Below are 23,584 nucleotides of genomic sequence, written 5' to 3' on the forward strand. Positions count from 1 at the left end.
CCCGTCGTCAGGCTGGGAATCCTCGGTAAAGAAAAAACCAGTATCAGTTTCGTTTCTGATCTGTCTTTCGTAGTAATAACCAATCACTGGTCTCTGCGTCATACTGACCACAGCCAATGACTGCCCTCTACCTAAGCACCGCCTCTGGCAGCCATCTTCAGATTTGGAAGCACGTGAAGTGGCAGTATGACCAAGTGAAGAGCCGCAGAGGGGTAGGCGGGAGGGTTCGCATGTGAATCCATGCCAGACCCATGCTGGAGAACAACAGTTACAGGTAAGTAACTTGTTCCTTCTCCAGCATGGGGTCTGGCATGGATTCACATGCTCATGAATAAAGAATACATAGCAGTACACACATGCACAACCACGGGAGGTGGCAAAGGCTCAACATTAAGCATCACATCAACTCAACATTAAGCATCTTACCTCCTCACCAGGCTCACCTCAGGCGAACAGGTTGCGCAGCACTGCTTGGCCGACCCTGGACTCCTCCCTGGAATCCCGGTCGACGCAGTAGAATTTCGTGAAGGTGTGCGTCGACCTCCACGTAGCAGCCCTGCATATGTCCAGCAGGGGCACACCAGATAGGAACGCCGTGGTAGCTGCGATCGCTCTGGTGGAATGGGCTCTCGGACGGCCAGGCAGCGGTCGGTTTGCCAACCGGTGACAGTACATGATACAGCCGGAGAGCCATCTGGAGATGGAAGCCTTCGAGAGAGCCTTCCCCTGATTGACAGGTCCAAAGTTCACAAAGAGTTGTGACGTCTTCCGAAAACCTTTCGTGCGGTCCACGTAGAACTTCAGCGCTCTAGCTACATCCAGCGAGTGCAAAGTCCTCTCAGCCGGCGACGAAGGCGACGGGAAGAACACAGGTAACACCAAGGGTTCGTTGAGATGAAAGTCCGACGGTACCTTGGGCATGAAGGAGGGGTGCGTCCTGAGCACTACCCTCGTGTCGTGGAAAGTCAAGTACGGGGCCTTGCAGGAAAGGGCCTGGATCTCTCCCACTCGTCGTGCGGAGGTGATGGCCACGAGAAAAGCTGTTTTCCACGATAGAAACTTCAACGGGGCCGAGTGCAGAGGCTCGAACGGAGGTCCCATGAGTTTGGTCAGCACCACGTTGAGCTCCCACGCCGGGGCCGGAGCCTTCACCGGCGGGAACGATCTGAACAGTCCCTTCATGAACTCTTTCACCAGACGATGAGACCACAAGGACGTCCGGCCCGTGGTTCTGGTGTATCGGGAGATCGCAGCAAGATGAATCTTGATGGACGCGTGTGCCAGACCAGCCTTGGCCAGCGTCAGCAGGTACGGCAGCACTTGGGGAGCCGTAATCCGTAGAGGGTTAACCTTCTGTGCGTGGCACCAGACAGAGAACCTCTTCCATTTGTGTCCGTAGCATTTAAGAGTCGAGGACGCCCTGGCCTTTGCAAGAACCTCTCTGCAATCGGCCGGTATGTCGTATCCTCCAAACTCTAGCGCTGCAGGAGCCAGGCCTGCAAGTTCAGCGACTTCGGGTCGTGGTGGAGGATGGCGCCTCCTTCCCTGGAGAGTAGATCCGCGTCCGCCGGCAGCTTGATTGGCGGGGACGCCGACAAGTCCAGAAGGTCCGGGAACCATATCTGCCTCGGCCACGCAGGTGCGACGAGGATCATCCTGCACCGTGACCTCTTGAGCTGGTTGACGAGCCGGATTAGCAGAGGCAAGGGAGGGAACGCGTAGAGGAACAGGCCCTCCCAGGGGAACGAGAAAGCATCGCCCATGCTCCTCGTCTGGGGAAACCTGCTGGCGAACCTCCGGCACTTGGTGTTCGTCGCCGTCGCGAACAGGTCGATCTGGGGTGTGCCCCACCGTCGGAAGAGGCGATCCACCAGATCCTGCCGTAGTTCCCACTCGTGGCACGAGCGCAGCTCCCTGCTGAGTGAGTCGGCGATGGTGTTTTTTATCCCTGCCAGATGAAACGGCACCAGAAGAATCCCTTGGGCGACGGCCCAATGCCACAGGTCCTGCGCCTCCTTGGACAGCGCTGGGGACCTGGTTCCGCCCTGTTTCCTGATGTAAAACATGGTGGTGGTGTTGTAGGAGAAGATCCTCACCACCTTGCCCTTGAGGGACGGAAGGAAGGACCTGAGGGCCCAAAACACTGCACGGAGCTCCAGGACGTTGATATGCAGGGACTTCTCCGTCGGGAGCCAGAGTCCCCTTGCGTGCAGATTTTCGGTGTGCGCTCCCCACCCTTCTAGGGAGGCATCCGTGGTTACAGTCACCTGGTGGGCTGGGGTCTGGAAGTCCATGCCCGCCGTCAGATGCGCGCGGGTGCCCCACCACCGTATCGCTCGTCGGAAACTCTCGTCGAGCTTGATCCTTTCCTCGAAGCTGCCCGTCGTCTGGATCCAGCGCGCATCCAGGAACTCTTGCAACGGGCGCATCCGGAGCCTGCACATGGGAATGAGGTAGATGCAGGAAGACATCATCCCGAGGAGGGACTTGATGGACCTCACCTTGGCCGCGTCGGCCACCAACATCCGTTGCACCTTGCCCAAGATGGTCCTGGTCCTCTCCTCCGACGGGGAGGCCAGAAGGGACACTGTGTCGAGCCTCGCTCCCAGAAACAGTGCGACTTGCGCGGGCACCAGGTGGGATTTGGCGTAGTTCACGGAGAATCCCAGGTCCGTGAGGAGTTGGACGGTCCTTGCCGTGTGGACCACGGCGAGCTCCCTCGTCTTGGCGCGGATGAGCCAGTCGTCCAGGTAGGGGTAGACGTGAATCCCCTCGCGGCGCAGCTGCGCCGCCACCGGTGCGAGGCACTTGGTGAAAACCCTGGGTGCCGACCGCAGTCCGAAGGGAAGGGCTTTGAACTGGTAATGACGCCCTTGGACCACGAATCTGAGGAATTTTCGGTGCCCCTTTAGGATGGGAATGTGGAAGTAGGCATCCTCCAAATCCAACGACGATAGGAAGTCTCCTTCCTCCAGCTGACCCAGGACGTGCTGGAGGGTGACCATCCGGAACTTCTGCGCCTTGATGAACTTGTTCAGGCGTCGCAGGTCCAGGATGGGGCGCCATCCTCCTGTCTTCTTCTTCACGAGGAAGTAACGCGAGTAGACTCCGGAGCCCCGAAGCCTCTTTGGGACGAGTTCGATGGCGCCCTTTCTGAGCATCGCCTTTACCTCCAGGAGAAGTTGAGGGACGTGAAGTTCTTTCCTGGCCACGGGGGGGACGCGCGGGCACCTTCTTTGAAACTCGAGCGCGTGGCCCCGGGCCAGGGCGTCCAGCACCCAACGGTCGGTGGAGATGGACTCCCACACGCTGACGAAGCCCGCCAGCCGGCCTCCCACCGGGGTGCTTCGGTGGGGGCCCGACCCCACGGCCGGTTCAATCCTGCTTGGACGCGGCCTTGCCGCCTTGGCCTCCTTGGCGACGACGGCGGGGGCCGCCAGACTTGCCTCGTCCTCTGTAGGCCTCTTGCGACGACGAGCGGGCCGCTTGACGGTAGGAAGCGAAACCGCCGCCGGAACCTTTGGAGGCGCCCTTGCCTCCGCCGCTCCGAAAGGGCGTCCGCCGTTGCTGCAGTACTCCAAGGGCCCGGGCCGTCTCAGTATCCGCCTTGATGGCCTGAAGGGAATCGTCCACTGTCTTCCCAAACAGGTTGTTCCCGTCGAAGGGCATGTCCAGGACCCTGGTCTGGACGTCCTGCCGAAAGTCCGTAGCCTTGAGCCATCCGCGACGTCGAAGGCAAACGCCGTTGCCCATCTGGCGGAACCCCGTGTCGGCGATGTCCGTCGCCACGGTGATGGCGTGGTCCGAGGCCACCTCACCTTCCTGCAGGATCTCAAGGGCCTCCGCCCTCTTGTCGTCCGGCAGAAAATCCAGCAGGGGAGCTATCTTGTACCAGAGTTCCCTGTCGTAGCGGGCCACGATAGCCAAGGCGTTGGCCGCTTTAATCGTCGTCGCCGCCGACGAGATGACTCTGCGTCCCATGGCATCCAATTTCTTTCCCTCGCCGTCCGGCGGGGAAGTCGACGTGGAGGCCGCACCCCCCCCCGCTTTCTTCCTGGCTGCCGCGGAGACGACGGAGTCCGGGGTAGGCTGCGCCCGGAGGCATAGGGGGGCCGAGTCCGGGACCCGGTACTTTTTCTCGTACCGGTCTCTTTTCGCTGGCGTCGTGGAAGGGTTCTTGAGGAGGGAAAGGCCCTCATCCCAAATGTCGTCCAACAGAGGCACTGCGAGGACCGTCTTCCTCTTGGTCTCGCGCCGTTGGTAAAGGAAGCCTTCCTTTTTCTTCTCCTCAGGGCAGAGTTGGAAAAGCTCGGATGCCCTGGCGATCATTGAGTGGAACGATCCAATCTCGTCGGGCGGAGAAGCCCTGGTGGGAGGCGACGACGGAAAATCCTCGTCGTATGCCTCGTCGTCCGTACCCGTCGCTGCCGTGTCAGTCCCCGTATCATCCCCTCGGGTGGACGGGGAGGAGGGCTGGACGGGGCGCGACGGTTGAAAAGGAGGCGGTGGATGGATCCTTCTTTTCTTGGTAGGGGGAACACCAGAAGGTCCCGGTTCTGGATCCCCCGACGGGAGAGGTTCCTCCGTCGGTAACGGTAGTCTCGTCCTTATCTCGGAGCATAAGGACTGTATAGCCAACAAAATGGCCGCTGAGTTGTCTTGCGGCGCTGGCAGAGGGGAATCCGACGGGCGAGCAGGGGCCCCGTCGGTATCCTCGACGATGTCGTCGTCGTCACCTGCGTCGGGGCCCATTCCGACGGGCTGGTCTTGTTCCACGCCTAGGCCGTGGCTTAAGACCTCGATCAGTTCCTCTTCTGAGGTTGAGGCCGAATCTACGACGACGCCCTGCCCCCCCTTCTTCCCCACGGAGGGTTTCACGGGGGTCCTATCGATGGGCACGAAAGAAGACTCCCTCCGAGGAGGCAGGGAGATTCTGGGCCCCGAGGCCGCCACCACTGGTGCAGCCTCCACAGGCTGGGCCAGGGCCGCCGCGACCGTTTCGATAGAGGGCTTGGTCGAATGGATCAAGGCCTTCACCACCTTAGGTGCGCTCACCGCCTTATCCTTGAGGGAGGGGGCACTGCCACGCTCCTCCTCTGCCTTAGAGCTCGACCGGGGTCTCTCCAGGAGCTTCGCCGGGTGCTCGGCCTTCCTCTTACCCGACCCAGAGCGTTGGCTCGTGGTTGATGGTGCCGGGGAGGGTGCGCCCTGCCTGGCGCCCGTAGAGCCCGACCGTTCGGCGCTCCCGGTGCCAGCGGACTCGCGGTGCTTGGCCTTATGTTGGGCCCCCGTCGCCGGGGCGCCCTCAAAGGTCTTAGAAGACCGCTCAGATTTCTTCTTCTTCTCGCCAGACGGGCTCTTACCCTCCAGCCAGCTGGCGAGACGCTGATGGCGGTCCTTCATGGTCCGTTCCGACATGTTGCCGCAAAACGCACAGTCCTTCTCCACGTGCGTCTTGTCCCCATGAAGGCAGTAAAGGCAGAAAGAGTGTTCGTCCTCCTTGAAGACGTTCTGCAGCTGGCATCCAGGGCAGGCCCTGAACAGCTTTCCGGGCGTCGAGCTTCCCTTCTCCTGGGCCATCTCCGAGACCGGGCCTGAGAAGCTTCTGGAGTCCTCCGAAGTGTAGCTCGACGAAATCTTCACCCTTGAGGGGCACAGATGAATCCGACACGGGTCCCCGTTGATCGGATGTAGGATCGGTGGAGCTTGAGGCTCTTTTGACCGAAAGAATCGAAGTTTTTGTGAAAAAGCGCAAAAAAATAGCACTAACGCTCGAGAGCAATAGCACGAGGATCCCAACACATGAACGTGCGGTAAAAATCTGAAGATGGCTGCCAGAGGCGGTGCTTAGGTAGAGGGCAGTCATTGGCTGTGGTCAGTATGACGCAGAGACCAGTGATTGGTTATTACTACGAAAGACAGATCAGAAACGAAACTGATACTGGTTTTTTCTTTACCGAGGATTCCCAGCCTGACGACGGGGAATATTCATGAGCATGTGAATCCATGCCAGACCCCATGCTGGAGAAAGAGGATATCTCACCTGTTGTATGCAGATGATATGATCCTATTAGATCAAACCCCGGCTGGCCTCCAGCGACAACTAACCAACTTGTCAGATTACATTAAAAAAAACTATTTGGAGATCAACAAGGACAAAACCAAAATTATGGTGCTGGAAAAATCTTCAAAAAGATCAGAAAACCTGCAATTGTCCCTCGACAGAGTGATGTTCGAAAGAGTGAGAGTTCAAATACTTAGCAATAACGTTAAATAACAACTCAGTCGAGTTCCAAATGCAAGAAATCCTGTTTGGAAAGATTAAAAGTCTCACAGCACAATCAAAAGCAATGGACAGGAAATGTGGGCGCTTCTCTATTACTCCTATAGTGAAATTTATAAGGCTAAAGTTGTACCATCCTTGATTTATGGAGTGGAAGCAATGCCAGGAATTCCGTTGAAAATCCGGTTGAGACTAGAGGGATACTATTGGCGCGGCATGCTTCATCTACCAACATCTACACCATTGACCCTGATCAGATGCAAACTAAGTCTGATGTCATTGCAAGCAACTATGGAAAGGAATGCATTGCTGCTGTACAGAAAGACAATGTCACCATCACTGGCAAAGATATTTGAAATTATTCACAACGAACTCTCCACTGGCAAAAATAGCTCTTTGACCACCTGGGGAGATAGAAATAAAGCAACTATTGAGCAAATTAGTATCTCTGAAGAGGAACTGTGGCAAAACCCCATGAAAACAAAAAAGAAGCTCGCAGAATGCGATTGGACTGAAACATTGGAGCGTGCCATTAAATATAGCTCCACAGCTGACCTCCCAACAAATACAAAAAGAATAAACCAGCTATTGGGGTGTATGGAAAAATTCCCCAACAGGACCTGTAGAAACACTTTCTTGAGGATCTGTTTGAATTTACTACACACCAACGAAATACAGACAATTAGAGGGCTGTCATCTTCGAAAAGATGCTGCTACTGTAAGGGTCCGGATCAAATGGAAACAATTAGGCCTCTGTGCTTGTCCTGCGACGGTCTGAATGAACAAGGGTCAACCTATTAGGGGCATATTTTATCCAAATATCAAACATATGAAGAAGAAGATTGTGCGTGGAGGGGAAAACCAGCTGGGTGATAGCAGTGGTTACATTCTTCCGGAAACTTGAACTGTGAAGAAAGTTTGTCAAGAGAGGTTTAAAGGAAGGACAACTGAGGGGGGGGGGACTGGATCTGAACAGACCAATGGTTTCCAGGGTTGATAGAACCCATACCAATGGCTTTAGCAACAAAGTCTGCCATGTCCAGACTTGACTGCAGGATCTAAAGTCTCACCTCTTTCCCTTCGCTATCAAGGAATGTGAAACCATCTGACCTGGGGCAAGATGAGTCTCTCTACTGACTCAGGGATCACAATCCCAAAAAAGGGGGTGAATTTATCCAGAGAGCAGGAGCGTTCACTGCACTCATAGCCACACTGTCATATGCAAGCATCTTTCAGCCAAAAACGTCTAAAGTCCTACTTTCCCTAACTGGGTGCAAAGAAACATGGCATCTTGGAGTCCTCCATAGAGTCCTGAACCACTAAAAGCTTGGGAGTGCGGTGCATGGAGGAGAAACCTGGGTCTGTGGGAGTGGAAATGCTTTTTGGAAAGATCACAACCAACAGCCACTGTTGAGGCCAGTTTTAATCACATGGTCAAGAGCAGATAAAATATCAGAAGTATCTCATTTGGTGGACCTTGGTGAACAATGTCTGTAAGGTCAAAGTGGGCCACTGGCTTGGCTAGAGCCGAGTGGCCCAAATGTCAATGACCGTCATAATAATCCACTGAAAGGAAGTATGTAGATTGCCATATGCAGAGGCCTGCATGAAGTCCAGCTCAGGGGAATTGTCAAGACCACTGCCTTTCCAAAGTCTTGCAGCAAGATCGGTAAGGACATCCTACTGGCTATAGAATTCCTCTGGGAAATCCCATCTCTCTGGCATTTCCGGGTTCCAACCCAAAAGGGATAGGATCACCCTCAACAAAGATCTGGTCCATTGGCCCGTCAGAGCAAGAGTAAACTCCACTGATGTGTCGGCGCAAGTAGGCGTCCAAGCAGAGGAAGCTGGCGTCGAGACTATGATGCCCAAAGGCAGAGCTACTCTGTGTTGAAAGGTAGGCTTATCCATTGATGGCCCAGAACCAAGTCAATCGCCCTGCAATTGCGTTCCAAAGAGGTGTCTCTGCCATCTTGCCCAAGCATGGTGGCACCTTGTTCTGCCACCAGCACTGGAACAAAAGTCAACAGGGCCTTGGCAAACATGTCTAGCATCTGTGACCTGAACTCCACCCACTGTTCCAGCTTTGAAGAACAAGTGGGGAATGGTAACTTCAAAGGTGGTGATTCACCTGAAGAATCTTCATCGTCCCTTGAATGGGAGTGATGACTCTGTTTGGAGGATGAGAAGGATGAATGGCGTCTTAATCATTCACTGGGGGAGCAAGACCTCTTGTGACGCTTCTCCTCCTTTCCTTGCTGGTCACCTTTGTGTAATTTGCAATCTACTCAATACTTATTGTTGCCCAAGCAGCGTTTAACCCCTGTGTCTTCTGAAGACCCAGCCTTCTTGGAAGACAACTCCGAAGCAGGAGATCTGGAGGAAGAGGAAGTGTGCTTGCCGTCATTGTGCAGGAAGGTGTACAATTTAGCAGCAGACCCCTGGGGGCCTTTCAATGTATTGACTGGCACAATCACATTCTCCCCTACCGTGTTCCTGCCGAGGCAGAAAATGAAGGCTACGTTGGGGTCTGTGATGGACATCTGCCTCAAGCAGTTCCTACTACAAGGCATGAAGCCCACCTTAGGATTCAGCATGGCACCTTTTACATTATGAAAAATATGAATGTGGTTCCTAAACAGCATAAAGTGCACAAGAACAGGAACTGATGGTCATGGGTTGCTTATATCTCCATATCGACTGTCCCTGGTGTCATGTACGGAGCCAAGGGTGCGTAAAGGAGTTGAGCGAAGATGACATGGCCCCACATGGTGCTCCCTGGTGGCTGTAAAGGTTTCTGAAGGGCAATGGCACTGGACGATCTACTTCTAAGAAGCAGAATCTGTTGGAGGAAGAAATCGATTAGAAATACTATTTCATAGTTAACCGAGGTACTTTAACATTTTCAAGAACCATGAATGGTATTTACGCTCTGCATTTTTTGACCTGTGGCGGGAGGAAGAGAGTTGTGCTGAAGGTAGCAGTGAGGCCTGTGACAAAGTCTCATGCCTGGTTTTTGGGATAGAGGGTGGCTGGGCATGGGGCTAGGAACCACCGCCTCTACACAATGCTGGGCCTGTGGGATGTGTGGGGAAGATCCCCTAAAGCATACACCACCATGCCCCGACTATTTCTAAACTCAGAAAGGGTAGTATTAGGACTGCTACAGAAGGAGGGTTTGCCAAATAACGACTACCGAGAGAATACCCCAGGAACAGCAGAACATGGAAAGCACAGTTATTCCTAAAAACATAGTGCTTCACGTAGTATGCCTGGGCAACCAGACATCATAAACCTCTATTTGACTAAGGTACATACATTGCTGAGTAATGCCTATGCAGACATGAAATGCATAGCTTCATGGTCGCAGCCCTGCACCCAGCATGTGCGGAGTGGAGTCCTGACATGGCATCTAAGGAACCTCTAGACTTGTTACGCACCGAGTAGCCACCCCGGGCCAAGGAACAGTATTTGCTCCCAGAATATATGAATGCACCTAGAATACATGAATGCCAGGGATAGTTACTTAAGGAAAGCTGTTAGGAAGTGGTTGCAAAGTTTCATTTACATCTGTACAAGGATGTAAATTCCATCAATAAACCTTTATTTTATTTCCCTGTTTTTGTGTGCATCTGGTGTTGATCCCAATCGACTTTGTAAAAGGTCTGAAAGCAGCAGCACATATGGAGGTGAAGACATGAAGCAAGGCAATGTCAGATGGACTATGAACAAGTAGAAGGTGGTTCACAGCAGAAACAAATGAGCGACGTAGGAAAATCACAGTTCCAAAACAGGACAAGTCTCAATGTTATTTGTGGCTTTGTTTTTTTTCTTAGAAGGTGACAAACTTTCACTACTCTTGTGTGCTCTTCTGTAATGGTATAGTTTCTTAGGCCCCAGCACTCTGGCAGCCACACCATTGCCCTGTACCCAGTTCTTAGCAAGTACTTTTGAGTTTTTCACCGGAGAATGGCGCTACATTTAAAAGATTAACAAGAGAGGGCCACATGTTTTATTCAGAGAAGAAGATACTGCGAGAGAAAATGGTGATGCTGGGTGGGGGGTGAGGAAAGGGCCAGTCGGACAGGTGCTCGGAATAATAGTTGTTTTTAAGAGATTAGTGATGTCTCCTAAGTGGGACTAAAACGCGGGTGTCCTCCACAAACATCATGCTCGAACAACCAGACCGCACAGGTGCCTTGATTGTTTATTGTATGTCATGTTAATGGGTTTTATACCACACAGCACAGCACAGCCTTTTGTGTGGTCACTAAGCACTCTGGCTGATCTTAAAGAGGTTAGGTTAGGTTGTGGGGTGCGGGGCGGGGGGAGTGCTAGATAGCTTTGCTGCTGTGTGGAATCGTGCAGTTAGGAAGTAGCTGGGTACTGTGTTCGCATCTGTTTCAATGTGGTCTCTGTAGAGGTCATAGAAGTATTTTTGTCCAAATGGGAATGGAGCCTCATGTGCCCGTGGTGTTGGGGGTGCATTGGTCGAGGCAGTGGTATTTAAGGGAATTGTCGAGGTGAGGAATTCTGTTTGATGTCTGTAGATAAGTATTTTAAATTGCTATCTGAGCGGCAAACTTGATCTGTGTATATGGACCCAGTGTCGTTAAACACCTTGTTGCTGCGGCATCCACTGATGTCCCAGTACGTTTTTGTTACTGGGCTATTACGGTGGGGGTGGTATCCTTTGACTTCCTCTCCATGTACCCTTTCCCATCCTCTTCCTCCTCATACTACTTCTACTGGGTACGAAGCGAGGAGTTCTGCCTGTACGGGTGGAGACCATTAAAAGGCGTGGGAATGTACCTGGTTGATGGCGCAGAGAGGGCAAGTGGAGTATTGCTCATTTTCCTATTTGATTATTTTGACTCGCAATAAACAATTTGAAAAAAGGTTAATAAAGGAGGCCCTTGGTCAACAGCTTGTAAACTAACTGCAGTGCCCGTATTCCAGGCCTGCCGTGCTGTACCTTTGAGTCAGGAATGGGAGAGAAGACGGCACTGCAGCATGTGTGCAATGAACATCGCTCTTGGCGTGTGAAATTGAAGTCACGGCTGTACAGCTGACCACCTTGATCCTTTTCCGTCATTTCACACTTATTGCATTCCGACTCAAGTTCATCCCTCCACTCCCCCGACTACCACCCTACCTTTCTTTCCTGGGTGCGCTGCACAATAAAGCTTTCCACCTTGCCCTCCCCGCCACCCACCTCCCGGCCCCCAGTCCAGTTCAATCACTCTCTTTAATGCGGGAATGGACCCCTGACAGGCAGCGTACACACAAGCTTACTAGCGTGTCTGTGCAGGAAAGAGCTTATATATTGAAACAGAACCATCTCCTAAACGAAAAGCACGCTGAAAAATACCTCTTCCCAGTCGAGTGTGAAATCAGTTTCTCCTCGGCCTGACCTTTTCTTTCCGCTTGTGGTTTCAAAGCGTGCGGCGGCAGTGACTGAGCGATGCCGCCGACAAGCAATGGGGGCTCGGGCACGCGGTGGCGCATCGAGGCCTTGTCTACGTGTTTGGGCTAGGGGATAATGAGCTGCACGCTCTTGTTTTCCTTAACCCCAACTGGTGGCCTGACAGTATCGAGCGAAGCAAAGGCGTCGCCAACGATCCAACGGCAACCAAAATCGTCGATTATTTAAACATGTTTTCATCATTTTACTAACGCCCTTATCAACCAATGTTGGTATACATTTCATTTTTGGATTTAAAAAAGCGTTATGCGCGTGGAAGGAACGCCTCACAGGTGTGAGGGTGCCTGGCTCAGACCTTGGACCTATGATGGCAATATACTCTGTCTGAGAAGGTGTGCACCAGTCAGTGCGTTCCACTCCATACCGATGTCTACCAAGTGGTCCAATGTGTGGGTACCGACCATCACAGAAAGGGGAGGAGTTCTACGCGTACTCTGAGCTACTACACAGATGAGCAAAATCCTTCAGCTTTAAAAAAAGAAAACGATGTTCTCTTATTTCAAAGTATGAAACTATAATTTATTTGGTTCATGATGTTTAATTCTATGGTTTTGGTGATTTCTTTGGCATTGTAGCCTGCATATATTACTTTAATGTTAAAGATATTTGTACTGCAAACTGTCACCTATGGAATTGGTCCCCAGGCGCTCAGGCTGATCTGCAAACGAGAAGGCGGGAATGGGTTAGTCGGTGAAGAGGGAGTAGGAAAGTGAGAAAGTGGCATGTTGTTGACAGCTTCAGTTTAGTTTTCACTGTGCGCGGAGCTTTGGTGTGAATATAGGACCGATGCAAGACCTCGTGTGCTGTTGGTGCGGTTTATGTGTTTGTTGTTGCGGTGTGGTGAAGTGCGTGCGGTTTGCTGAGCGAAAAGATGGTTGTGTGGATTTTCGTGTGAGTTAGGTATGCAGAGATTTGAGCATAGTGTTAGTGGGTTATATGTCTCTTAGTCCTTATAATTCTTTTTCTATGTATCCAGTTGTCCTATAGGTAGGCATATTTTCCCTTTTTTCCTGTCCGTCTAATGGTTGTGAGTGATGGCGTGGCACGTTCACATCGGTGTTGTTTGAACTTGGTGCAATAGGTAGGGGTGTGGCTTGTCCCACACTCTGGTATTGTTGCTGTAGTTAGCATTCACCACTCCCTTGTTATCTATTTTCTGTCCGTGTCTGAGTTTACATAGAACATTGAGCCTCTTTCTGTTGCCTTGAATAGTAGTGACAATATTAATTTAAAACAAGTTTACAGATAACTAATATATAATAGGTGACCAGAACATATTTTTGCTTTGTTTCACAATTTCAAAGAATAATGAAAAATGTCCATGAACAATACAGTGAAGCTGATCGAGAAAACCTCTCAACGACAAAACGGTTTAACTTTATACTTTCACCATTCAATGGCAACATGACAGCACAAATGACTGTATTAAAAATGTATTACGCAATATTTACAAAAACCTACTCAAAATAAGGTCGCCTATACTGGGAGTGTATCACAGAAGGGTAACCTCGTTGGCAAATCCTACCTTCAGATGGCCCCGTAGCAATCCCTGTTGAAGGTGACTGAACATGAACATTCCACGGGCGTTTGCTTTGGCTAATGCAAATTTACCTTGATTAGCTATCACACAATTTACAAATTAAATTCTTTGCCACAAAATGCACACTTGGAATTTATAAAAAAAAAAGTGCAGCAAGGCGGTAAAATCAGAATAGGTACCATGTACCATGGAACAATCAACACATTGGCATAGGTAGTGGTAGAGAGGTAGGTTCTGCCATCTTGTCTGTGGCTAATCAGGGTTGTGGTGGGGCCAGTACTATTGGTTAGCATCACACAAAGCTAAGAATGATCTGGATCGCTGCTTCATTGAATACTCGTAGTGGTCTCTCTGTAGCAGTTAAGGAAAGCATTTCAAGTCCTCGATAAGTCTTGTTATCTGCTATTCATATTTGCTGCATACATATTATGTTTGGTGAAAGCATTACGTTTGTGAACTTGAAACAAATCTGGTCAAGAAAGAGATTGGGAGGCGGGACAGATGCTTCACGTGTTTCCTCAAGCTTTTCTAAAGGCCAGTCAATATACTTTTTACATAACACTTGTCACAAAAAGGCAGAAAAAGATAAGGCAAACCAAAGGAGCCCAAACTACCAAAATATGTCTTTTTGTAGCTTTTGCAAACAGTTTCAAAAGGACGCAAACAATTTTGACACGTCACAGAATCCTATCAATTTGTGTAAAAGTGTAAATATTTTGGGGAAAAACAGTCAATCCCAACTTACTCCAGAAAGGCAACCCTTCCCCCATTCTACTCCTTGTGTATTGCAAACAGTTATTTATGGGTAAGGCAGCCCATAGCAGGCTCAAGGAAGTCCATCCCCTGCATTAACAGTTCACACCTTGTGCATATTTCAAACCCTAACAATTCCCCCCATATCTGGGCAGACAGGCCCTATTATATAAATACTGCATACACGTGCTTTGTCTCGTTCACCCAAGACACCCTCAGAAAAATAAAGCTAGCCTGTATTTTCTTTGTTCCCCCACTAACCTACCGCCACTTTCAGAGGCGTCAAAGCACCTGGAGACCATGCAAATGGCAGCATAGCTTGGTATAAATCCCAGTAACAGGGTTGGAAAATGCCAGGAGCTTTGAGCTATTTAGCTCCTGGCTATAGCCAAGGGGAGCCTGGTTAGCTTGAAACCAACAGCTACTAGGAGCTACTTTTGACTCCTGTGGCAAGTGGGCCATTCAAATCTAGCTATATGATATTAACTAGGTATGTTTGGGAATGTATATAAAGGATACTGAACAACATACCTAAGGGGAATTTAGAGCATATTGGATAATATAAATGGACAAAAAGGTAGAGTTTACATCTGGTGCAAAGTTAGATTTGCTGCATACTATCTGCTAGCTCCTGGTTGCCAAAAGGCAGCTCCTGCCTAAGTGGTTATGCCCGATACAAAGGAGCTACTTTTTGCTACTGCTCAACAAATCCAAATTTCGATCCCTGGAGTAACATAACATGTATGTGGGATGTATTGACCCAGTAGGCTCTTCCCTGCGACATCACTGTTTGCTGGTTTCACTATAACCAATAAAATGGCTTCAAAAAGCCCTATGCGCGCTTAACCTCTGAGAATTGCGCAGTGAAACTGGAAAAATTGGCTGCCAATCTACTTTGCCTGTGTCAGTGGTAGAACAGGAGGCCACACTGCCAAAACCTGTCATTTGGGCTGCCCACAGAGAGAATGGAAACTACTGAAAGGTAGTGTTTCATTGCCAGGAAAACCAAAGTTGCTCTGAAATCCTTTTTTTCCTTGGCTGCTGAAATTGCAAAATAAGGGTTCCCAAACATCAGAAAAGACCCAACATCCTTGCTGGGTGTTAACCCTCACCTTATTTAAGGAATCCACATAAGCACACAAGGTCAGGAAAAGCAGATTTCATCACATAGAATATCCACAGTAAAAAGGGTGCTTGTCTGTGGAAAATCTGTCAGAATATGAGCGCAGTAAAGGAATATCACATGAAAAAGGATCCACATTCTTAATCCTGCACCAGTCGCAGAACTTTCTCCAACGGCAACGGTACAGGGACTTTGTTGCCGGCCATCTGGCCGAAAGCAACACCTCCATCACGTCTTCAGGGAGGTCCCAATCCTTATACCTCAACCTTTCAGAAGTCAAGCGTGAAGGTTGAGGGATCTGACCTCTGGATGGAGAACCTGACCCCCCTCCCGTGAGAGCAGATCGTCTTGGCAGGGAAGACGACGTGGAGGGCAGATGGACAAGTCGAGAAGGTCCGGGTACCATGTTCTCCGGGTCCAAGCCGGAACAATGAGGATCATCCGGGAACCGAACCTCCGTAACTTCCGCAGCACTTGCGGGATGACGGGGACTGGAGGAAACGCGTATTGCAGTGGGAAGGACCACTCCACCACAAACGCGTCTCCTAAGGCTCTTTTTGGAGGTAATTCCCGCGAGCAGAACCTTTCGCACTTCAGGTTGACACTAGAAGAAAAGAGATCCACTTGAGGGGTCCCCTAAAGGGCGAAGATCTCCAGGAGAATCTCCTGAGCCAGCTCCCACTCATGAGAGATCGCGCTCTGCCTGCTCAGAGCGTCCGTCGTCTCGTTTTCGTCCCCGGCCAGATGAACCGCCGAGATCGAAACTTCCTGCTGGATGGCCCAAAACCAGAGCTGCATCGCCTCCCTGCACAGAGGAAGTGACGCCCCCCTTTTTGTTAAGGTATTGCATGGCCACTGTGTTGTCCGTCAGGATCAGGACATTCTTCCCTCGCACTGTCGGCAGAAAAGCCTTCAGGGCCAGCCTGACGGCCCTCAGCTCCAACAGATTGATATGGAGTCGGGACTCCGACGGAGACCAACGACCGCTGACTGTCAACTCGTTGGCATGCGCTCCCCATCCCGTGAGGGATGCGCCCGTCACGATCGTGACCTCCGGCCAGGGTAGCCAAAATGGAGCCCCCTTCATCAGATTGCCTTCGAAGGCCCACCACATCAATCCTGGACGACCGAGGGCGGCACCTGAACGGGGTCCGACATCCTGCCAGAGGACTGTGACCACTGCATCTTGAGGGCCCATTGCAGAGATCTTATCCGCAGCCTGGCCTCTGGCACCAGAAGAATGCAGGATGCCATGAGGCTGAGCAACCTCGAACTCGAACGCCGGGAGACTCTGGACGTGTTGAAACTTGTACACCATCTGCTGAATGTGATGAGCCCTCACCTGGGGAGGAAAACACTGCCCAGGGATGTGTCGCGCACTGCTCCGATGTACTGGAGCCGCTGGGTTGGCGTCAAATGGGACTTCAAGTTGAGGGAGAAGCCCAGCCTGTGAAGGAAGTAGCAGGTGACGGACAGATGATCCAGGACTTGATCGGGAGAGCGCGCCCTAATCAACCAATCGTCCAGGTAGGGGTAGACGTGAATCCCCCCCTTTCCTGAGATACGCTGCCACCACCACCTTGGTGAAGACCCTCGGGCGGAGGTCAATCCGAACGGCAGGACCCGAAACTGAAAGTGCGAGTCTTCAACCGCAAACCTCAGGTACTTCTTGTGCTTTGGATGGATCGGCACATGAAAGTAAGCGTCCTTGAGGCCGAGAGACACCAACCAGTCCTGCAGTTGAAGGGCCTGGAGGACTTGAGAAAGAGTAACCATCTTGAACTTGTCCTTCCTGAGGAGCTTGTTCAAACAGCGCAAGTCCATGATGTCTCTCAATCCCCCGTCTTTCTTTGAAATCAAAAAATAAGGGGAATACCATCCCTTGTTGCTCTATGCTATATGCACCAGTTCTATGGTGCCTTTCTCCAGCAGGGACTGAATTTCCTGCGCAAGGAGCGGATCCGGACACTTCAACAAGAGATTCCCTGGATTGTCATGAGGCCTCTGACGGAAAGGAAGACAGTAGCCGTGGGCTATGATCTCCACAACCCACAATCTGAAGTAATGGCATGCCACTCTACAAGATGCTGCGCCAGCCTTCCCCCAACCGGCGAACCATGGGACATGGCCTCATGACTGAGCTGAAGCGGCTGCAGCAGTGCTTGAGGGCAAAGAGGCAACTGCCCGAGCGGCCTTGGCACCTCGAGTACCCTGTTTTCCACCTCTGGCACTCCTACAGTGGCCCCTTTGACTTGCGGCTCCTCTCGATTTACTAAAGGATGAGTAATATCGAAAGGAACCTCCCCTCCATTGCTGTCCCCTAGGACGAAAAGGTGGAGTTTGGCGAACTGCAGCGCTCAATGATTTCGCTGCAGCTTTTGAGGTCTGCAACCTCTCAAGGCTCTCGTCAGCCTTGCTGCCAAAAAGATGTTCACCATCAAAGGGCATGTTGAGGAGCCGGGCTTGCACATCAGGAGCAAACCCTGACTTCCGCAACCACGCAAACCTGCGTATTACGGTGCTTGCCGCCATGGACCGGCTGACACAATCTGCCATGTCCAGACCCGACTGAATGGACTCACACATAGCATCCTTGCCATCCTGTACAATAGCAAGAAAACCATCCCGTTCCACCCTTTCGGGAATATGTTCAGCCGCCAATGAAATACAGTTCCACAGAGTGTTCATGAAACGTGACAAGGCACACACGGAGTTGGCTGCCTGCAAAGCCATACCCCCTGAAGAAAACACTTTCTTCGCCCAGCCATCGAAACGCTCGTCGTCCCTATCAGGAGGGATGGTAGGGTACGACGCCTATTTTGCTGGGGCCGTAGCCGCCTGCACCACCAAACTCTCCGGAGTGGGGTGCGTGGTCAAGTAACAGGGGTCGCTACCGGCTGGGCGGTATTTTCGCGGCAAATACTTGCTCACTGCCGGGAGACTCTCCGGGGCAGTCCAAGCCGCCGGCAACCTTCTTTGCAAAGCCATATGGAAAGGCAGTACCGGGTCAGTTGGAGGACCTTGGTCGAGGATGTCCATCAGGTCATCCTGCAGAAAATCCACAGGTGGCGCAGACCACCCCAAGTATTCCGTGACTCTCGACATAAGGCGCCGGTACGAGGACTCCGCATGGGTGCCAGGCTCAGGCCTACAGAACTCCACCTCCAGAGAGGTGTCCAGACCACTGGCGTCGTGCAGCGGCTGACGCAGGTCTTCAATCTGGCTATGACCAGACAAAATCTCATCAGGCACTTCCTCAGGCATCAAACCTTCCTCAGACCCCTCATCCCCCTCAGAAATATAATCCAGAGGTTGGAAGGAGGGCACAAAAAAATGGACAAAGACATTTTTTGCCTTGGCCAGAGCCTTTCTGGGGAGGTTCCACCATGCCACGGGGTACCTCCGACCAAGCAGCCTCGAAAGGCGTTGAGCGTGGTGCCGACAACTTCGACGGCGTCGACACAGTCCTCGAGGGCAGAGCCCCGAGCGTGTCCGTCGACAGCCTGCGCGCCGATGGTGTCGACGGCTTCCTCGGTGACGGAGCCTCGAGAGAGTCCCTCGACGACCTTGGCGCCGTAGGAGTCGATGTCTTCCTCGCAGACTTCACAGGCTCCAACGGTCTTGAGGGCGTCGAGGACCGGGACATGGAACGGGCATGCCTAGAGCGACCAACCTTCTCTGACCGGGACCTTGAAGGCGCCCGGTGGTCGCGACGACCGCTAGAGCCCGAAGGCATACGAGAGGCGTCTCTAGCATGCTCACTGCCGGCGTCTTTCGACGGCGCGGACAGAACGGAGCCATGCGACTGAAAAATCGCCATTATCTCCTGCCGGAACGAATCCCATTCCGAAGGAGGGGAATGCTTATTGGGACAAGCAACCCGCCGACGGGCGGAGTCCTCGGATGAGAAAGGGGAAGGCAACCTGTGACAGCGCTTCCGTGAGTGCCTCGAAGAGGCAGAGGAATGGCGAGACAGACTCCTGGACCGAGACCCCCTGGACTCACGACGACGATGCAGAGTCACCCCTTGAATCGTCCGTCGAAAGTCCAGTGGATCGTGACTTCCGGGGCTTGGCCACCTTACCCACCGACAGCTTCTTCTTACGCAAGGCCTTCGATGTAAGCGACTGGCAGTCGACACAGTCATCCGTATCGTGGTCCTCCCCGATGCACCAGAGGCAAGCGTCGTGCGTGTCCGTCAACGACATCTTAGACCTGCAAACCCGACACTTCTTAAAACCCGACCGCGGGGCGGAAGAAGCCGAAGACATAATTGTTAATACACAAACGAACAGGTTCGAAGAACCGAAAGAACAGGATTCAGTAGAACCGAGGCGCGCCAAGATCTCCGAAGTGAACACGTTCACGGAAAAAACAGAACTGAGGCTACGGACGTCGTGCGTCCTACTTATAACATCCGGTGACGTCGGCTAGATGGAGGCCCTCGAGGACAGCGTACCAACGTCATTGATGCAGACGCCGAATATTTGCCGAAGCCGCACAGCTGTGGTGATTACTGTCATAAATATGTAATACATCGGAGGACTCAATCCCTCGAAAAGAACGGCATGGCTGTGCCGTTTCTGCTTTCTTGCTAAGAATTCTTGCTAGAATCCAGAGATCCAAACCAGTAGAGCAGAGCTGTAACCAGATAGCTGTGAACCAGAACTAACCCGTCAGATCCAGTCCAGAGTGCTGTGCAGTGTCTAGAGTGCCGTGCTGAGTGCAGAACCCGAGTACCCTGAACCCTGTCCGGTGGGCTAGCAGAATTCCAGAAAATATCCCTGACCAGATCTCTGACGGGTCCATTCCAAACAGCGGTAGTGAGTATCCTTAGCATAGGAATGTCGCTAGCAAATATCTTATTAATAACTAATCCTATCCAAACCCATTCTATTATATCCAGAACTGCATTGTAGAAAATCTTTTGTCTACCTGAATCTTTCTCACATCCCTATAGACCTTTGGTAATAGTAGTGTTAAAATCATCTTTGCGCTAATATATTTGCTGAAGAAAGACAAGCGTCTCGGCAGGTAGAAACCATCCAGAGGCGTCGCTCGATTGGTGGCTGTGCTGTCGTGTAGTTTGTTGCTTCATAGACTCCCTAGTATAAGAAACTTGTTTGTCATTTCTAAAAAAAAACACAACCTTCTTTTACAAATTTTGACCCTTTCTGAAAAAAAACGACCTCTACAAAAACCTTCATACTTCTACACCGTGTATGCTAGAAATTTGAAGCTAACATCCTCAGCTTTCCAACAAATCCAAAACCGCATTCTAACTCCTCCTAGTTTTTCCGCAATCGTGCTTCTCGCGCATGGAAAAGTTTGCTGCAAATGTTTCGTTTGGCTCAATTTTATCACGTGTAAAACAGCTGTACATTGCATCCGACCTCAGAATTAAGTTTTCAACCTGCTAGTTAATCATTGCTAGTGTTTATCTGAAACCATACAAAGCGGCTCCCACTAGTTTTGAATCCAATTTAGTGAATTAAATCAATTTATTTGTGTTTTTAACCATTCATTCAAAGCCACATTTAAACCATTTTGACAAGCTGCAAGCTTTCCTGTTTCTCCTTGTGTCTGCTCGGGGAAATTGGGATTGAAACTGTATTTGTTGAGTTTGTATTCCTGAAACCTGTTTTCTCTCCTTCCATCCCTTTATCTTGCATATTGGGGGGATTGAGTAGTGTGCAGGGGGAAAGAGTGACATTGCATTTGACTGAACCCACACAAAGTTTTATTCTATGCTGCATTCTTTTTCCTATCCATACTCCTTCTGATTAAAGAGATTGTTGATAGCAACATCACCCCATTGGTGATCCTTGTATAAATATTAAATAGTGTGATATATATATATATATATATATATATATTATTGTTCAAATCCATAAAATAAATCTTTTAACTTTGCAAAACTGCCTGCTTCCGGGTTCAGTGAGACCGGGGGGGATTCAAAGAGAGGGACGTGATATAAGGGTACATCGTTCAGAAATAAAAGAACTTATAGACAAAAGTATATAATTAGGGGTTTCAATTGTGCATCCCACGCTAGGCATTGATTTAGGTGAAATGCTGGGTTGAAATCACTTACAGGGTTGGGGGCTCGTCACAGGATTTCTGAATTAGATATACCACTTGTGACAGTCTAATACAGTGTGCTAACTAAAGGGGTACATAATCCCTGTTGGGCTACCACGCTGTGTTACACTGTGAAAAGCACCCCTCAATAGGAACGCTCTAAGGAATTGGTCTGCTTTGCAAAAATAAAATAAACTTCTTTAAGTCAAGAAGGAAATAAATATTTCCAGAATGGCGACTTTGGTAGAAATGAATATGGCTAAAGAACACCTATTGCATACATTATTTGTAAGGGGTGAAGGGACAGAGCAGGATCAGAATGTGTGGTTGCAGGCAATCACAGAACAGACCAATGCAACAGGGTTAGACATATGGCAAGACCAGGGTCCATTACATGTGGCCCTGAGTGAACTAAATATGCCCCCCTAAGGCAAAGGAAGAGCAAAGCAAGATTGCCAAAATAGTGGCATATATGTACCTACATATTGGAGCAATACAGGACAAATATGCCGAGGGCCAAGATCTGGTAAACAAGCAACTGCAGGTGTTAGAAATGGCCCAAACTGATCTGGACTCTGCTGAGCAGAGGCTGCAGAGGAGCCATGAATCAGAAAACGAAAGTAGGCAGTACCTAACCAAAACAAAAGACATGGGTATCCTGGAGAAGGCAGAACAGGATACCAGAATGCTGGCCTTGCAGAAGGAGTACCAAGAAAGTTTGGACTCTCTACTGCAGAACCAGAAAAAGCTGTAACAACAAATACATTTCAACAGGGCATGCACAGAGCAGGTAGTCACCCTGCAAAGCCACCTAGATAGAGAAAAAGAAGAGAGTAATAAGTGAATCCTGAAAGACCTGGACACCCAGGCAGAATTTGATGAAGAGTGCCAGAAAGCTAGTGCGCTCCAAAGACAGAGGGACGACCTGGCTGCACAGAGGGATCCTCTTGCTCAGGAAAGGGACGCCTTAGGCCAGGAAGTCTTATTTAAAAGAGAAGATAGAAGAAAATCACCTGGCCCTTCAGGGACTGGGTGACCTCCAAAAAGACCATGAAAAATTGTTAGAGCACACCAGGAGGGTGGAGGATGCTCTAGCAAGGACGGACCAGGCCATTATGGACAGGACTCAGGAGGTAATCCTCCTGCAGCAAAGACTGGCCCAGTACTCTAAAACGACACAGGAAGCACAGAGAGAAAATGAGGCTCTCTATGAGAACAATGACAGGCTCCACAGACAGGTACCAATGCAAGAGAAATTGATAGAAACTAGCAAGGCCTTGATAGGGGAACAGAAAGCTCAGATTCTTGCATGGCAACAAGGAGCAGGGGCTGAGAGGGATGAGGTTAGCTGGGAAAGGGACACACCTGAGCATAACCTCAGGAACCCTAGTACCAGAGGCCTTCATCTCTTCCAATCCCTGGACTCTGCCACCCCCATGTCCACTGGCGCACATGAGCCAAGGGCCACGGGGATGGCAGACTTCAATCCAATAAGGAATATGGGGCTCATAGACCAGCACATCCCAGGAATGGATGGGTGGGCATCTGGGTATGGGTTCCCAAGTACTGTCAAATTTAGTGGGGAACCCCATGAGAGTAGGCCCACTAAGGGCATCCTGAAAACCTCTGCCCAGCTAGGACAGTGAGGGGGGGTACTCATCAAATCCGGGGAGCAAGGAGGAATCAGACGACTCCTCTTAGCGCCGCAGGACACAGGAGACTAGGTCCCCACATTCTGCCAGCCATTCCCAGGCTCGCAGAATCCGGGAGTGCTTAGAAGACCAGACGGGCACCTCTGGGAGCAGTGCCTCTCAGTCAGAGGAGGAGTGGACCAGGGTTACCCGAACCAAAAAGGCCAATAAGGTAAAAAGGGTCTTGCTCAAGGACCCCCTAAAACAAATCAAAGCGATAAGGAGCGTCATCACACCCTATCATAAGAACGTGAAATATTCTGTTTGGGAGCCCTTGGAGCTCTTTGAACAGATGATGGAAACTTTCCATTTGACGGACAGCCAAAGCTGTATTCAATATGTGAAATGGACCTTCTCTCCAGAACACTCCAGCTTCTTTGCAGGGCTGGAGGACCAAAATCATTCTAGATGGTCCACCTATACGGCGGCCATCTTGAAAAGAATTCTGTGCACAGAAATCCTCAGGAGGCTCGCAAGGCAGCCTGCAACTTGCAATGTGGGGAAGATCAGGCCACACAAGAATTTGTTCAGTAACTAAAGCGTGCCTTTGCGCAGACCACCAGAAGAGTGCGCAAAAGAGTTTGTGAATACTTTTTTCCACGCTCTCCCCAAGTACATCATGACCCAA

General features: G+C 50.7%; 1 protein-coding gene across 1 annotated transcript in view; it reads right to left on the bottom strand.

The window, feature by feature from the left end:
* The window catches only part of COP1 (COP1 E3 ubiquitin ligase), a 1,876,694-nt gene that overhangs the window by 102,641 nt on the left and 1,750,469 nt on the right, over nt 1–23,584 (bottom strand). The window lies entirely within an intron of this gene.

This window comes from Ambystoma mexicanum, chromosome 1q, assembly GCF_040938575.1.
Source record: "Ambystoma mexicanum isolate Mex_15411 chromosome 1q, UKY_AmexF1_1, whole genome shotgun sequence".
Taxonomy (NCBI): Eukaryota; Metazoa; Chordata; class Amphibia; order Caudata; family Ambystomatidae; genus Ambystoma; species Ambystoma mexicanum.